Genomic DNA, 17,152 nt, shown 5'->3' on the forward strand with positions numbered 1-17,152 from the left:
GGGGCTCCAGTGGCCTCTGGAATGCCACGGAGGCGCAGGTTGTTGCGTCGCCCCCTATCCTCCATGTCCTCCATATGGAGTTGCAGGTCAGTAAGGCGGGGATCTGGCCTTTGGGCCGCCGATTCAAGTGCCGCAATCCTCGAGTCCATCGTGGAGCAGGATGCAGAGACCTCCGCCACTGTCGCGGCCAGTCCTCTCACCTCCCGCTTCACTTCTCGTAGGTCCTTTTGCAAGGCAGCCTCAACCCTGGACACCATGGACTCAAAGTCCTGCTTGGTGGGGAGGTATCGTAGCAAGGCCCGGAACCCATCTGGCATGTCATTAGGCAGGTCATCCGTCACCTCTTCGCCGTCGTCATGGGGGTCCAGACCGGGGAGCCCAGGGGAAGCGGATCCAGCCCGGGAGGTATCCGGAGATGGGGAGCCCCGTCGGCGTGTGTTGTGGGACGAGGCCCTCGTGGAAGAGGCCGGCGCCATCTTGGATCTGCCACGCTCCACCGAGCCCGCATTTCTTGGGGAGAAAAACTGCTGCATGGAGGCGTCCGAGACCTGAGTTTTAGATCCCCCGTCCTTCCGACGTTTAGACATGTTGAAATCTGGGGTGTCAGCGGGAGTTAGGTAGAGGTAAGTGTGCCGATGATACGCTGAAGCCGCGGAGCTCTCTGAACGAGCACCTCACGCTGCAACGGTTAGGACACGCCCCCAGGTGGCAATTTATTACACGCCGCCTGGCTTCCGGTACTCGATACTGAAATACCGGTATAAGTGCATCCTTAACATAAATCTTAGGACAATCATTTTTTTCCTCTTTCATTACATATACTGTACTTCTCTGCACACAGAAGATAGAAGAAAGCTAATACTGTCTGAGCCTACCTTAAAGAAGAACTGTTAAAATAGTCAGGGACTACTTAACAACCAGCAACTGTTGAGACAATGAAGGCTTTGGTCAGGAGTATGTAATTACTTTTGTCATGTAGTGTGCAGGGATTAGAAGTATATAATGTACAGATTGCAGTATGTAATGTACAGTCCACATACAGAGTGCATCGGCCATAAGTATGTAACCTACAACAGTAGAGTGTATGTAGCATACATCACATAGTATGGTGGCTATGCATATATAATTGATACTATAAGTTACATAACACTTACTACCTCACTCTGTATGCTGTGTCATAAGTTGCACACTCCTGACTGCGCTCTCAGCATACAGAGTGCAGAGGTCAGGAGTGCCTAAAATACACCACATTAATGACATTTAAGAAAATATGTGTTTTGATTTTTACATTTATCTCCCACATTTTTATAATAATATTTTATATATAGGTTACTCTCCAGCCACTGTACAATGTGTGTGGCTATTGAATCTGAAATAATGCACTCTAACATTTATTTCAGCATGAAAACTTCCTTGCCACAACCTCTTAAACTGTGGCCTAATCAAGCTGCCTACATACTCTCCAGCCACTGTACAAGATTTGTGGCTATTGTATCTAAAATTATACACTCTAATTTTTATCTCAGGCTAAAGACTTCCTTGTCACAGCCTCTTACACTGTGGCCTAATCAACCTGCCTACATACTGTCTAGAAACTGTACAATATCTGTGGCTATTGTCTTTAAAATAATACACTCCAATTTTTATTTCAGGATGAAAACTGACTTGTCTCACGCTCTTACACTTTGGCGTAAAGAAGCGGCTTACATATTTTGCAGCCACTGTACAATATCTGTGGATATTGTCTCTGAAATAATACACTGTGATGTTTATTTGAAGATGAAACCTACCTCGTCCCTTTCTCTTGTATTGTGGCCTAATAGAGCTGTTTCCGTACTGTCTAACCACTGTACAATATTTGTGTACACTGTCTCTCAAACAATACACTCTAATGTTTATTTAAAAATTAAGCCAACCTATATTTCCCTTTTGTATCATGACCTAACCATACTGTCCAGCCACTGAAAAATATTTGTGTCAAAACCTGTCTTATCTCTTTCAATTTGCTAGTTATTCAAGTGCTGACTTATGCATGAGCTGATGCTAGCCCATTTTGTAAGCTCTATATTTGGAATGTGTTGGGAATATGGGGATGGGAGGGGGTTGTGGTATTAAAGTGTTTTTGTGCACTCAGTTTTGACATTTTAATAAATCTTTAAGACAATGCAGTGTGGCACTGTGAAAAAAAGAAGTCCACAAACCATACTGTGAAGTTGCCTAGCCCCACTGGCTAGTTGGTACACATTTCTGAGTTTTAGCTTTTTTTTAAGAACACACTTTCCTATAGCTTTTATGTCTGTTGTGGCCTCTACTTTCATTTTGCCCACTTTTTGCCCTCCGCTTTGTGTGGTTCCATCTGAACAAAGCAGACAAGAGGATGGGGGTGGAGATAGGTCACACCTTTAATTCAGTGATGGGTATAAACAGGCTTTTATTTTTAACAGAGTAGCTAAGAACAGACAGGTAAACATGGGAAAAAGGTGCCTAGACCTGCTGGCCTGACATGTTTATTTGCAATATTTTATATTTACCTGACTGAAAAAATTAAAACTATTTTTTACATATTTTGTTTAGACCTGGACATGATATATAAACAGAATATTTATCAAATACAATATACAGCAAGGCAGGTGCAGAAAAAATTGTTATTATTACCAGTAGAAGTAGTTATGTTGTCTGGTTAGAAAATGTGCCTAATAGGGCTTGTCCGAGCTTCAGAAACTATGCTAAACATGTTACTTGATTATATTTAGAGATCCCAACAGCTCTCTCATTAAAAATTAAACAAACTTTTTTTTGTTCAGACTGAAATTCTTTAAATAGACCTAAGGTAAAAATTTGCAGGTAACAGTATTTTAAATGCTTACTTGCAGCGTTTTCCATTTCATACTTTTTATTATTATTTGAGATATGCCTCTGAACTCGATAGAAAATTTGACTAATTAAGTCCCTAACAGTACCCTCTACCTTCCTTGCATGTGATAGCCTTCTCCCCTTCTGGAAGTATCTAACTATTCCCTAGCCAAGTTCTTCCACTTCTTCCTTCACCTTCTATATACTGTGTGTGTATTGTCAGAATTCCTGTGAGTGATGTGTGTTAATGTTTCTTTGTGTGACATATCAGTATGTATATGTGTGCAGTGTCAGTGTATATGTGTGGTTTTTTTCCCCCACAAGTTTTAATTTTAATCAAAGAGGACCAACAGATTCACACAAATCGCTCACACAGGGAAATGCACAAACAGAAAAATACACACACACACAAATACGCACACAGAGAAATACACCCCCCCACACACACACACATACAGAAATACACACAGACTAATACATACACACAGACTAATACATACACACACACACGCACGCACACAAAAATACACACACAGCTTCTTAAAAAAAGAGGGGGCTCTTATAAAAGAAAGAGCCTCCTCACCTGTTCATATTTTTTTGCAGGGAGAGGGCACATTTCCTAGTTGTCTAGTGGGGGACTTTGGCTGGTGCAGAACTTACTAATTGTTCCTTTCGGCCGGCGATCATTGAAAGCTGTCAGAGAGCACGCTACCATCACCAGACTCAAACAGAACACTGGCACCGCCAGGACCAACTATGTGGCCTGCATCTGACGGAGATGCAGACCATATTGCTGCTCCCCAGGTCAGGTACGCAGTCTTTGACTGCGTGCCTGACTTGTCAGCTGGTTGCTGGCCGCATGGTACCAGTTCGCAGGCCGGATTAGCCAGTGGGACAGTACTTTGAGGCCCTCTGCTATACAGTGTCTTTTGCGTGACACCTCTGAGTCTGATAAGACATTATATTTTTAATCTTTATTATTAAAAAATTGCAAATCACGTCAAACAGATGACAATTTACATCTAATATGCATAACATCAACAATAATTCAAAAAGGTCAAGACAAAATGCCATAATGAATTATCTGAAGCAATTTGTCTCTATACCTGACCCAATGACCAATACATTTGGTTTTCATCTTCCTTCCATTTCTCCCAGTGACCTGGAGTACTCCACAATCAGGAATCTTGAAATTTGACATCTAATATCAATAATTTGAACAACCTATTATTGAACCATCTGGTAAAATTGTCAAAACAAAGATTTCCATCGCTTTCCTGGGGATCCGGTAACAACACTATGGTATCAATTGGTCTATGTCTTGCCATCATCATATTAAACCAAAATCATAGGAGTAGCCAGCACTTTTTTGTGTTAAACACAGAGGTGTTAGTTGCATACCTTTGAAAAATTAAACAGTTTGGCCTTGACAAGGCAGTGTAGCTTCCACATATATATTCACAAATGTATTCAACACCTCTGTTTTAAAAGCAAAATGAGTGCTGGTTATTTCTTTGCCACTGAACGGTTGATGCAAAGTTTAGCGCTCTAGCTTTATTTTTTTATTTTAAATCTGCGGCCCAGGATGCCTGGCCATGAACAGAAGGATCTATAATGGACTTTTGGATGAGCCAGCCCTCCTACTATAAATGGTGGGGGGGAGGAGCAGACATAGTGTCAGTGTATTGGAAACTGCTGTAGGTACAGGCTAAGTAAAACTGACAAACTGCATAGGGAGAGACTAGGTCAATTAGCTATTTTTATCAGCAACAAGTTTGATTGCTAGCTCTTTGGGCAGTCACCCTCTTTGCTGCCTCCTTTTTTATTATAGGGGGCATTTTGTTTTTTTTAGTTTGCAGTTGATTTGAGGTTTTAATTTCGTTTGTGGGTTAATTGTTTTTTATTTTATTGTGATAGATCCTTTAAGGTGGTCAAAGTGCAGCATTTACTTAGGCCTATTCTCCCTGATAAAACTGTCCTGCAACTGGTCAAAAACACGTGCCTGTGTCCAGTGTCTCTAGCACAATAAAGCTTAAAGTGTATCAAAGCCTAAAAACAAAAAAAGTAATATATTGAAGCTTACCAGACATTAAATGAGGTGGCTGCATACGTTTTCTTCCCTTTATTTTCACATGGTAAACCTGCAAATAACAATAATTCTTCTCTATGAGTGGCTATGGTCATTCCTCCACTGTATCTAGAGCGGGTACTATGGTTGCCATCCAGACTAGCCTTCAACATTTGTTTATCTCCATTTTATGGGGGATGGTGATTAGTAGTTTGCAGAATGAAAGATAATTGATTGATGTATGCTTCCACTTCATATCACAAGAAGTGAAAAGGACTCTTCATTTCTGGCAAGATCAACAGGTATTTTCTTTAGTTGCTGAAAATATGCTGCAAATGAATGCAGCCACCTCAGTTACTTACCAACCTCACGATTTGTTAGCTGCAATATCTTAAATTTATGGCCTTAGGTTTAGTTCTCGTTTTCCTGTACCCATTATGACCTAGCTATGGTCATTAAACTTGCTTTGCCTTTGTCAGGGACTATAGCACCTCCAGGTGGCGCAGGAACCAGGTCCTGCAGTTCCTGTGCTCACCTACAGGTGTTTTCAGGCAGACAGGAGATGTCAGGTTCCAGACCACCACTGGGTGGTGCTGGAGCCCGCATGTTCAGTCCTCACCTGTGGCTGTCTCCCAGCTGTCGGTGATTAATCACTACCTAGGAGGCTATTTAATCCCTCCCTGCAGTCTGGATATTGCCTCAGTATCCTGTCGCCATTTGCTGTGAATCCTGAGTTCCCGTCCTGGGAGTCCTGTTACCTGTTTGCAGTCCTGAGCCCTGGTGCCCCCTAGCACCCCGACTTTTGTGCCTTAGCTCCCCTGGTGTTGCTTTGCTCCCCGGGTTTACTTGCCTGTTAGTTTGTGCATGTGGTTGGGTTTAGATGTAGTTAGCTACTCTTACTTGTTTCTGTTTATATTATTTGGTGTGCATATTAAACTGTGATAATAGCTCATTTGCAGTGTCTGGTGTGTTTGGTCCACCCGTGTGGGTACCTGCATGCGATGTGAGGGCATCCGCACACTTTTCCCTGATAGCCTTGGTTTATAACACAGTACATTTACTTTTTTCTACAACCAATGGTCACTTCATTACCTTCTTACCTCAGGGACTCCGGCCAGCTCATTGAAATACTACACCAATACACATGGGAACCCACTTACCACTGGGTATCCCTTGACGTATGTTCACTTTACACATCCATTCCCCATCACTTAGACCTCCAAGCCCTACAATACTACATTTCACAAGCACCAGCTTTCAACCACAAACAAGCACAATTAATTGTGAACTACACATGTTACACGTTGGAACACAATTACTTCTCCATCCTTGACAAGTTCCATCTGCAGATCCAAGGGACCGCCATGGGAGCTAACTATGCTTCCAGCTATGCTAACCTCACCATGGGCCACTGGGAACAGTTTCACATATGGGAGAACAACCCCTTTGCTGAAAATCTCATATACTACGGGAGGTACATACCGTAGATCAGGGCTCAAAATTTGAAGTCCTAAGCTACTAGCCACGCCTGAAAAGTTACTCGCCACCAGTTGCCCCACCTAACCCCTACCCTGCTCCGGCCTTAAATGAAACATTCATTTAATTTACAACACACTGCAATAACAATAACTCAGGCCTCAAATTCACCCATGTTATAGACTCTAAAATCCTGGTATTCCTAGATTTAGAATTTTCACATGACAAATGCCAGATCATCACATTTTAAACCAACAGCTGTCAACTCTTACATTACAACAGCTGCCACCACCCCCGATGGAAACAAAATGTACCAAACAGACAGTTTTGCACACTCAAAAAGAATTGCACCAAAAATGAAGATTACCTCTCCCAGAGCTCCCACTTAAACGAAAAATTCCTAGAAAAAGGCTATCCAAAAGGTCTGATCGCATCATACCGTGACATGTTCTCCAAACCAACACCCAAACGCAAAAAAACACAAACAGATCAAACCAATAAAGTAAGATTCATCACTACCTTCAATAACAACTTCAAAAACAGTGAATCAATCCTCCACAAAAACTGGCATATGCTACTATGCGATCCAAAAATGGGTACATTACTTCCCAAAAAACCATCGGTAGTCTTCAAGAAAGCAAAGAACATCAAAAACATCTTGGCACCGAGCAAGCTAAGCTCGACCAACCCCAGGCCCACCAACACTTTTCTCTTTGATGACAGAAAAGGAACATACAAATGCAAAAAAACAAGAAGCCTTACATGCCAATTTATATCCCACGGACAAACAGACTTTCAGAACAACATGGGAAACACATTTTCAATTATACAATTCATTACATGCGCCCACAACTATGTGATTTATGGCCTCAAATGCCCCTGCTGATTCCTATACATAGACCGCACAATCCCAACACTCAGAACACGCATAGGCGAACACAGAAGACTTATAGAAGAAGGGAGCACAGACCACAGCGTCCCACGCCACTTTCTAGAAAAACATAGAAAGCAAACACAGGGACTCCAAGTATTCACTATAGAACGCATCCTGGATGATCTCCACCCCCTAAAAAGATTTCACCTACTCTGTAAGCAGGAAGCATATTGGATCTACAAACTCAACACCCTCAACCCCACAGGCCTGAACGAGGAACTTGAAATCAGCAAAATCATATACAGATGTTCCTCACTTACCGACTTACCTGTTTTGCGACCACTCGCACTTACGACGGAGCGCCGATCGACCTCCGACCTTGCGCGTCAGCGTCAGTGCGCCGTGTCGCCGGCGGAAGTGGTGTCCTCCGATCTTCATTGCGGGTCCTGGTAAGTATTTTCATTGCCCGATGTACAGTACACTGTTCGTTACTGTACATCGGCAACGCTATACAGTACTGTACTAATGCAGTACAGTACTGTATAGAGTTCCTCACTTAACGACCAATCCGTTTAACGACCTGGTCGTAGGAACGGAACTCGGTCGTTAAGTGAGGAATACCTGTAACGATAAACCGCAGTCTCCTTTCTGTCACTACTGAACCCTGCAGCGCACTTACCTCTCAACACTGCAATCCCTACCCAGAACACACACACAGACATCCCAACTCTCCCGGATGCTCCGGGAGTCTCCAGATAGCAGCTCCCGGCCGCCCGGGAGAGAAACACTTCCTCCCGGAAAGTGCAATAGCCAATAGGAATCTAGCTATGCATTCCTATGCCTTTTTTTTTTCTGACGACTGCAGCTGTCAGAACACACAAAAAAAAAATCAGAAAAAAAACCCTGCAGATAGCAAAGAAGCTATTGCTTCCTGTGCTATCTGCCATCATTTCAGGGGGGTGCTCTCTCTCCCAGCCCACCCACTAACCCCCCCTCCGCGGATGGGGGGGGCACCTCCCTGAAGTGAGAGGGACACCTCCCTGAAATTGCTTCTTTCAGGTTGGGATCCCTGCACACAGCACTTCTGCCACCTCCATCTCTTAAGGAGTCTCACCCCTCCTGCTTCAACCCAAACCCCCACCAGAGTGTCAGAGGCATGTGCCCTCCTTCTCACTAGGTTATCTCCGCTGTTATTCAAATCCGTTACCCAGCTCTGGTCAATTTAACCTTCCCATAGGAGTCTCACTCCTTCCACTGCAATACCCACTCCCACCATTCCCCAGTATGTCTCACATCCCAGCATGTCATCTTGTCATGACAGGATCATTTGATTTTTACATATCATGCATACACCTTGTCCTTCGTGAGTGTCACCACAGTTCATTAACCCCCACGTAACCCTCCAGCCACCTTGATTTAAAACATATAGGCAGAGGTGTAACTAGAAACCTCAGGGCCCCGGTGCAAGAAACCATTAAGGCCCCCCACTCCCCCCCAAAAAAACAGCATGATTTTGATACCTTTTTTTTTTTCTTCTATTAAATAAACAGTATGTATGTTATGACTTTCAGGGCTAGTTCACACCAGCTCCAGTGTGTTCTGGCCCGGTTTAGTTCTGGAACACACTGGATCGCATCCCGGCCAGCTCACTGCGTTCTGGGGTGGGAGGGGGTGTGGAGATGCATTAAGGTCAATGGCACCGCATTGCGATCGTCTGCACCGGAACGCATGGAAAATCAATGCTTGCGTTCTGTTGCAGTCAGAAAAAATAGTGCATGCAAATGGAGTTCCCTGACTGGGCACCCCCCTCCCCCACTACAGCGTCTTCCCCATCCCTCTGTCTGAACTGCGGTCCGCAAGTGTCAAAAACACAGCTGGCAGCATGAGGCAGCTGCGTATGGCAGGCCCTATTCTTTCTCTCTGGGCTCCCCCCAACTGGCCGAACACCTGGGCCCGGTCGCAAATGCGACTGCTGCAACCCTGGTAATTTGGACTGCACTTAGTATGGGGCAGTTTCACAAGTACGTGTGAAAAAACCCAGTATTGGCACTGGTGCATCCCAACTTAATAATATAATGTATTGCTGGGACTTGTAGTCCTGCATAGTTGGTGCTATTCTGCATTGCTGTATAATCGTTATACAGCAATGCAGAATAGCACCAGCTATGCAGGACTACAAATCCCAGCAATACATTATAATGTGAATAATAATAATAATAATAACAGCAGCTTCTTGCGTCTGTCCGCCCCCCCCCCTTCCCCCACACTGGCCTCACCTGACTCCTACAGCAGCTCAGCTTCCTCATCTTTGGCGGCCAGGGGGCGGGGCTGAGTGGAGAGGGTCCTCTCCTAGCTGAAGAATGTGCTGCCAGGCAGACAAGTGACAGGCAGAGCCTCTCTATCCCCGCAAAGCCATCCGTACATGCAGAGCGGGGGATGGAGCGGCGCTATCTGGAGGGGGGGAAAGCATAAGGAAGCTTTCGGGCCCTCTGCTTCCTCTCTGGGCCCCAACAGGCAGAACGCCAGGGCCCGGTCGCAATTGGTAGTAACCCTGGTAGTTCCGCCAGTGCATGTAGGTATTCCCTACGCACAAACATCCTCCGCCCACAGCCAGGCACATCTGTCTTGTTTCCTCCAGGCCCACAGCAGGCCTCTCCCACCCCATGAATTCAAATAAAAACCCACCAGTACCTGTCATTTCCCTTCACTAGGCTTGAAAAAGAAGTTTACCTTCGAAACGCATTGCCATGTGAAGTCTCGTCACACACCACCTGGTGTAGTGATCCACTGTCTTCCCCACTGCACACACATATTTATTTTTTTATTTGGCACTGGTACATGTCCCCCATGGCAGTGCCCAGCTTTTGCTGCCTTTATATAATAAATTGCATATTAGCCTACAACTTGCCAGATCATTGTAACAGGATTTGACCCACATAGACTTCATTATGATTTGCTGCTAAGTTAGGGTTCTCCAGATTTCAAAGAGGATTTGCCAAACCACTGGCGAATTGAACCCTGGCATTTTGCACATCACTGTTCTGAACGTTGCACAAGAAATAATTATTAAAGAAAACACATGTTGAAATGGAAAACCATTTGCTGTGTGAAAGAAAGCAGAACAGTGAAAAGTTAAAATGTAAGCACATATACTGTAGTAGTTACATTTATGGCCATGAAATGGAGTTCTAATTATGTTTATTGATTTGCCAGATGAAGAAAGACTGACTTGTTTTTGAAGGCGCAAGCTCTAGGGTTCCCTATATAGTTAATTCACTACTTAGTGGCTGAACTAGCATGCAGCCATTGAAGTGTAAAGACACTAGCTACGCACATATGTATTCCAGGTCAGTGATTTACCAAGTGGTGCATAAACAACAAGCATAAGTGCCCAGCGCCTCCACTTTCACAAATAAGTCAGCAATGGCATCACCAATATTTTTTACTCTGGCAGGTACTTTTTAAAATAGCATGTTACAGTAAATATGACCTTATATCAACTTGGCTCAAATTTCAAGGCCCATCAACTGCTTCTGTATTATCATCCCTTTTCATCCTCCCTCTTTTTTCCTTAACTACTTCTACTGCCTTTTTTTCTTTTGTTCTTCTTTTACTTCCTTTTTCACCCCTCTGGTTTTTGGCTCAATCTGAAACACTGATGCAGCTGCTGCTTAATCACATTTTCTGTCCTTCTGTCCTAAGAAGGTAGCTTTTTTTTACTCTGGCTGATTGCAGCAAAGAAGATCTAAAGGTGCCCATACACTGTGCGATTATTGCACAATAATCGCGGGAAATCCCGCGATCGTACGATAATCGCAAAGTGTATGGAAGGTGTGCAACCGTTTTTACTGTAAGGTCGCACGTCTTTTGTCTAAGGAGCATCTTACGATTTTCGGCTGGTTTGTGGCATGCTCGGGAGACAAATGCCGAACAGGCCGGTGTGCGCACACGCAGCATTGCGGTCATCGCAAGCCGCCCCTCAGCGGGGCGGGCTTGCGATGATCGCAAGTACGATCTGCCTGTCCAAGATGGGCAGATCGTACGTTTTTTAAATTACTTTACAAGCATCGCAAGATTAATGTCTTGCAATGGTTGTAAAGTGTATGGCCACCTTAAGGCTGGGCACACACCTTACAACCATCGCAAGACTTTTGTCTTGCGATGGTTGTAAGCTCATTTAAAAAACGTACGATTTGCCCATCTTGGACAGACAGATCGTACTTGCGCACACCGTCCCGTCCGGCTTTTATCTTGCGAACATGCTACACACCCGCCGAAAATCGTATGATTCTCGGCGGGTTTTCGGACATGTTCCTAAGATAAAAGTTGTGCAACCTTACAGTAGCAGAGGTCGCACGCCTTCCACACACCTTACGATAATCGTACGATCGCGGGATTTCCCGCAATTATCGTACGATTATCGTAAGGTGTGTGGGCACCTTAAGGGCTTGTTCATGCAACGACCGGATTCTGTCCTGATCAGATCCGTGCGCTCCTGCACTAAAAATGCATCCCTATGTATCCCTATGTGTTCAGTCAGGACAGAAAATTTGATTATACAGCAGCTGCATCAGTGTTTCAGATTGAGCCAAAAACCTGCACGAACGCATTAAAAAAAACAACGAAAACACGCTGAAAAGCACCGCGCTGCAGCTAAGCAAAAAAAAGTATTCTTGCTACACATTTCATGATGTCATCATCGTTGGACTTCCTGGTTGTGGTGGAGCAGTAGAGGGAAAACCATTAGGCATGAACAACATGGTCCTGGACATAGAAAGATTTGTCGGATTGATGGAGCTTGCGCCAATGCTCTACGACCCTCGTCATCCACATTTCAAAAATGTGCATAAAAAAAAATCAAAACTGGAGAGAAATAGCCTCAGCGCTGTATGCTGAATTCACATTGTACAATAGTTAGGGTTGCCACCTTTTCTTCAACGAAACCCGAAGCAGATCCGCACCAGATCAGGACCGGAAAATCGTTAACAAGTCCTTAAACATTCTTCCCATCCAGATTTTTTGGATGTATTTACCACTTTTTTGACATAGGCATACCTATTTAACCTTTATATTTCTTCCTCCAGTAAACACACTCAAGCTAATGCAACAATTTTTTTTAAAAATTCCCGTGTACATTTTAGGAAATATGTGCATCAGAATTAAACATGAGAATTAGTTATGTAGGGGCCTTGCTTTAAACAAGAAGTAACAATGTGTGGGGTTATGAATATTGACTGCTGCTTGGTGCCTTCCTTCTTGGGCTTTGGCCTGGTGAGGATCTCACAGTGAGGAGGCCTTTCTTTGGGGTAGCTGGGGACCTGAGCCAAGACCCGAGGAATCTTATCTGACCTGTGTAAGGGCCTGGAGTATCAGGAAGGTGACTGTTGAGATTTTCAGGCCTTGTTCACACCAAATGCAGAGCAGATTTGCATGAGTTTCTGCACACGCTGTGCAGTGGGTTGTGCCGCGTTTTTACCGCGTTTTTTGCCGCGCTTTTGATGCGTTCCGGGCCATTTTTGGTAAACACAGTTTTTTCAATTTCTTTTTAGTTTAAAATGGGCTTTCAGTGAGTTCCAGGGCGTTTGCATGCGTCTTTGATGCGTTTGCATGCGTTCCAGAGCAGGTAAAATAGGGCCTGCTGCAGTTTTTTTACCTCTGGAACGGAACGCTGCGATGTGAACTGGAGCTAAAAATACAATTGGAATACTTTGGACGCAGTTTTGCTCTGGTCTGTAACTGCTCTGCTCTGCTCCTGGAACGTGCTTGGTGTGAACAAGGCCTGGAGGAGACTGTTGTAGTGAATAATATTCAGGAGAGCTTGGGGGAAGCTGCTGCTGGATGGACATTGCATGGAGACCTAATTTCTCAGCTTTTTATAGTATTTGTAACTGCTCACATGGGGTCCGAGGACCAATCCCTATTAGGTGGCTCCGACTAAAATATTAGGCAAGACGAAACTCAGCACCCCCTAAATATGTCCCACCCCTTCCTGTTCAAGACATTTTGCGTTGCATGTCAAGTTGCTGGATACAGCTTCTGACAGGTTGCGCTATTAGGCCTCATTCAGAGTGGGGCTGTACAGAGCAGAGTGGGGCCGTACAGATCCGTGCAGCGTGCATCCGCTCCCGGGAAGGACAGGTGCTGCGTGTGATTTGTACGCAGCAGCCTGTTCTTCTCTATGCTCACACGAACTGCACATCCGTGCGGATGCGGATCTCCGTACTCGACGCCCGAACCTGGACGGATGTGTATAGGCTGACTCTAAGCAGTGTGAATGAGGCCTTAGTGTTGCAGGGAAGCCGAGGTTTCAGGTGGGCTGTAAAGTATCTCTGGTGAGCTCTGCAGGGTGTCAGGCTGAGACCGCCAAAGACGCGGCACATCCCACTATAGACCATGCACAGCCCACCTGAGTCCCTACAAACCCCACCAGAGACCCCCCAGAGCCCACCATAGACCCTGCACAGAGACTATAAGGTGGGCTTTGCAGGATATATCATGGGCTGTGCAGGGTCCCTTTCCCTGCACGCATGCTGCTCCTCTTACCTGCAGCTCCCCAGCCTGCTTCCAGGACATGCCACTTCTTCCTTTAGCCACCAAAGCATCTTACTGGAGCTGCCCTCAGCCTTTGCCGGCCGTGTCTCCCTCTGTCCCACCAGCATTGTGTCTTCCCGCAGCCGCCGAGGCTTCTTGGAGACACACGCAGCCTCCGCCGGCAAGGCCGCATCTCCCTCTGCCCCAACCATGCCTCCTCTTACACCCCGGCAGCTCGCTGCCAGGCCCCACTAGCAGCCACCTGATTAGGCAGCCAAGGCTGCCTGATCTTGTGCGCCCGTCCCCAGCTTTCCTCTTTGCAGGAGGGCGAAAAATGCAGCGCCCCCTGCAAAGTGCCGCTCCAGGCAAACGCCTTGTTTGCCTTGGGGTAAATACACCCCTGGGTATTCTGTACCCCTACCCTCTCCGCAAGTTATTTGAGCAAATACATTATAAAAAGACTAAAGTGACTGGTATCCCACTGTTTAATTTCCCCCACCTCCTGAGCCACTTGGGGGTCATCCAGGGGTGGACTGGGCCGGGGGCAGGGTGGCAATTGCCCCCCGGGCCTCTCTGGTGACTGTAAAAACGGCCCCCGTCGGCACAGCAGCAATCTCTTTGTTCATCTCTCCCCTGTCAGCCGCTCTACTCCTGCAGCAGCCTGGGAGGAGAAGCAGCAGCTCATCGGCTGCCTTTGATCAGCCCGTGTAGTGTTCGGGCTCCTCGGCAGCTTCCTCCGCCCACTTCTTCTGCTATTGGCTGGAGGGAGACTGCACTCCTACTGCCTGTCTGCTGGGTCCTAAAGGGAGGACAGCAGGAAGTGGCTGGAATCACCTCCAAACATGCAGGAAACCTTGCTGCTCCCCCACCCATCCCCACCAGGAGAGGAAAAGAAGATGGCACAGCACCTGAAACAGGAGAGGAAAAGAGCCACTGTAAGTCCCTCTTCTTTCTGTGTGACCTCTGCACTGCGTTACTGACCTCTGCACTGCGTTACATGCTGACTGCTGCACTGCGTTACATGCTGACTGCGTAACATACTGACCTCTGCACTGCATTGCATGCTGATAACTGCACTGCCTTACATGCTGACCGCTGCACTGCGTTACATGCTGACTGTTGCACTGCGTTACATGCTGACTGCTGCACTGCGTTACATGCTGACTGCTGCACTGCGTTACATGCTGACTGCGTTACATACTGACCGCTGATTGCTGCACTGCATTGCATGCTGATAACTGCACTGCCTTACATGCTGACCGCTGCACTGTGTTACATATTGACCGCTGGCCTCTGCACTGCTTTATATACTGACTGCTGCACTGCGTTATATATACACTGACTGCTGCACTGCATTACATGCCGACGGTTGCACTGCATTACATGCTGACTGCTGCACTGCGTTACATGCTGACCGCTGATTGCTGCACTGCCTTACATGCTAACCGCTGTACTGCGTTACATGCTGACCGATGTACTGCGTTACATGCTGACCAATGTACTGCGTTACATGCTGACCAATGTACTGCGTTACATGCTGACCAATGTACTGCGTTACATGCTGACCACTCCACTGTGTTACTGACTGCTGCACTGTGTTACTGACTGCTGCACTGCGTTACATACTGACTGCTGCAATGCGTTACATGCTGACTGCTGTACTGCGTTACATGCTGACTGCTGTACTGCGTTACATGCTGACTGCTGTACTGCGTTACATGCTGACTGCTGTACTGCGTTACATGCTGACTGCTGTACTGCGTTACATGCTGACTGCTGTACTGCGTTACATGCTGACCGCTGTACTGCGTTACATGCTGACCAATGTACTGCGTTACATGCTGACCAATGTACTGCGTTACATGCTGACCGATGTACTGCGTTACATGCTGACCGATGTACTGCGTTACATGCTGACCACTCCACTGTGTTACTGACTGCTGCACTGTGTTACTGACTGCTGCACTGCGTTACATACTGACTGCTGCAATGCGTTACATGCTGACTGCTGTACTGCGTTACATGCTGACTGCTGTACTGCGTTACATGCTGACTGCTGTACTGCGTTACATGCTGACTGCTGTACTGCGTTACATGCTGACTGCTGTACTGCGTTACATGCTGACCGCTGTACTGCGTTACATGCTGACCACTGTACTGCGTTACTGACTGCTGCACTGCGTTACATACTGACTGAATCATTCAAACTACCCATGTACTTACATTTATGAAACGGATACGAGCAGGTACCAGTGGTGTAACAATCGTTATAGCGACCCAGATGGTCGCTATGTGGCCCGGGCACAGGGGGGCCCGGCCAGGGCATAACTCTAATGCCGTGTGGGCCGCCTGGGTCACTATGGCATGTAGGGGTGCTGGCTGTCACTGACACAGCTCCGCAGCGGCGTTTCCCCTCTTTCCTCCTGGAAAGGTTTAATCTGCTCGTTTGAGCAGATTAAAACTTTCCCTGCAATCGTTTTTTTTTTCTTTTCTGACATCGGGAACCACGGCCCGACCGTCAGTCAGAAAAGAAAAAGGCATACGAATGCATAGCTAGATTCCTATTGGCTATTGAATGGAATTGATTGAAAGCAGCAGAGGGCGGGTGCAATAGCTAGTTTGCTATTGGCTATTGCAAAGTAAAATAGAAAATAGGAATCTAGCTATGCATTCTTATGCCATTTTTTTTTTTATTCTGACGACTGCAACTGTCAGAATACAAAAAAAAAAAAAGCCTGCAGATAGAAAAGAAGCTATTGCTTCCTGTGCTATCTGCCATCATTTCAGGGGGTGCTCTCTCCCAGCCCCCCAACCCCCCCTCCGCGGATGAGGGCACCTCCCTGAAATGAGAGGGACACCTCCCTGAAATTGTTTCCTTCAGGTTGGGATCCCTGATATTAGCAACACCATCCACTAGTCAATTATATCACATTGACTAGTGGGTACTGTTGCTGATATTAACAGTGATGCGTAGGATGATTATTGGTAGTGACCTCAATAGCTACTATACACTCCTATACACTATCCCTATAGCAGGGGCTGACTGGCAACTTTTAGCCCAGGGGGCAAGTACGACCCAGAGGCCCATGGTGCAGCAACTTGGTCCCCCTCCCGCTCTGCCTCTTCCCCTCCTCTGTCTGCCACTTTTGCCATCCATGTAACAGTAGTGTGAATGGTCGGGTGATGTGAGTCAGTGGCGTCACAGAGGGGGTGCGGGGGGTGCGGCCCGCACCCGGGTGCCACCATTGGAGGGGTGACACCAAAATGACTCACAGTAATTTTGGTGTCACCCCCCCCTCTGAAAAGTCGGGCGCTCGGTCATGGACCGAACGCCCGACAGTATCAGGAGA

General features: G+C 46.2%; 1 long non-coding RNA gene across 1 annotated transcript in view; it reads right to left on the reverse strand.

The window, feature by feature from the left end:
• The window catches only part of LOC108795994, a 24,842-nt gene that overhangs the window by 1,707 nt on the left and 5,983 nt on the right, over window positions 1-17,152 (reverse strand). The window contains exon 2 of the long non-coding RNA XR_001941778.1: window positions 9,496-9,503. This is a non-coding gene — a long non-coding RNA (uncharacterized LOC108795994). The remainder of the gene's footprint in view (window positions 1-9,495; window positions 9,504-17,152) is intronic.

Source organism: Nanorana parkeri, unplaced genomic scaffold, assembly GCF_000935625.1.
Source record: "Nanorana parkeri isolate BGI_ZX_2015 unplaced genomic scaffold, ASM93562v1 scaffold1035, whole genome shotgun sequence".
In the NCBI taxonomy this organism is placed as follows: domain Eukaryota; kingdom Metazoa; phylum Chordata; class Amphibia; order Anura; family Dicroglossidae; genus Nanorana; species Nanorana parkeri.